Source organism: Penaeus monodon, chromosome 28 (genome assembly GCF_015228065.2).
Source record: "Penaeus monodon isolate SGIC_2016 chromosome 28, NSTDA_Pmon_1, whole genome shotgun sequence".
Classification (NCBI taxonomy): Eukaryota; Metazoa; Arthropoda; class Malacostraca; order Decapoda; family Penaeidae; genus Penaeus; species Penaeus monodon.
This window is the reverse complement of record NC_051413.1, coordinates 3,358,463-3,358,877: the sequence shown is the minus strand read 5'-3', so window position 1 is coordinate 3,358,877 and position 415 is coordinate 3,358,463.

The window sequence follows — 415 nt, the reverse complement described above, 5'->3', positions numbered from 1 at the left end:
TCTACATTATAACAGGTCTTTAAACAATGGATGCGCATATCTACCTAATAAAATTAATTATGACAAAGAAAACGTCGTAAGAAACAGATAAAAAGAGGAATGAGAGAACTGAAAAAAAACAAGCAATTGAAATGTTAAGATCAATTGCATTCATAAGGTCAACTTTGCAATTTGTTCAGATCTAACAAAAATCCCGTTGGAACAATGTAAACATATTAACTAGTTAAACATTCTTAACAAACGTGTTTAATAACTGACATTGCACAGAGTGCAACGAAGAGGAAATTAAAATATAACAAGAAAAGAAGAAAAAATAATATACAACGAAGAAATATGTAAGATCAAGTCACGTGACTGAAGAATATCGAAAGTGGAAGTTTAGAAATGAACAGTTCACCTTCACGAGAAAAGAGGG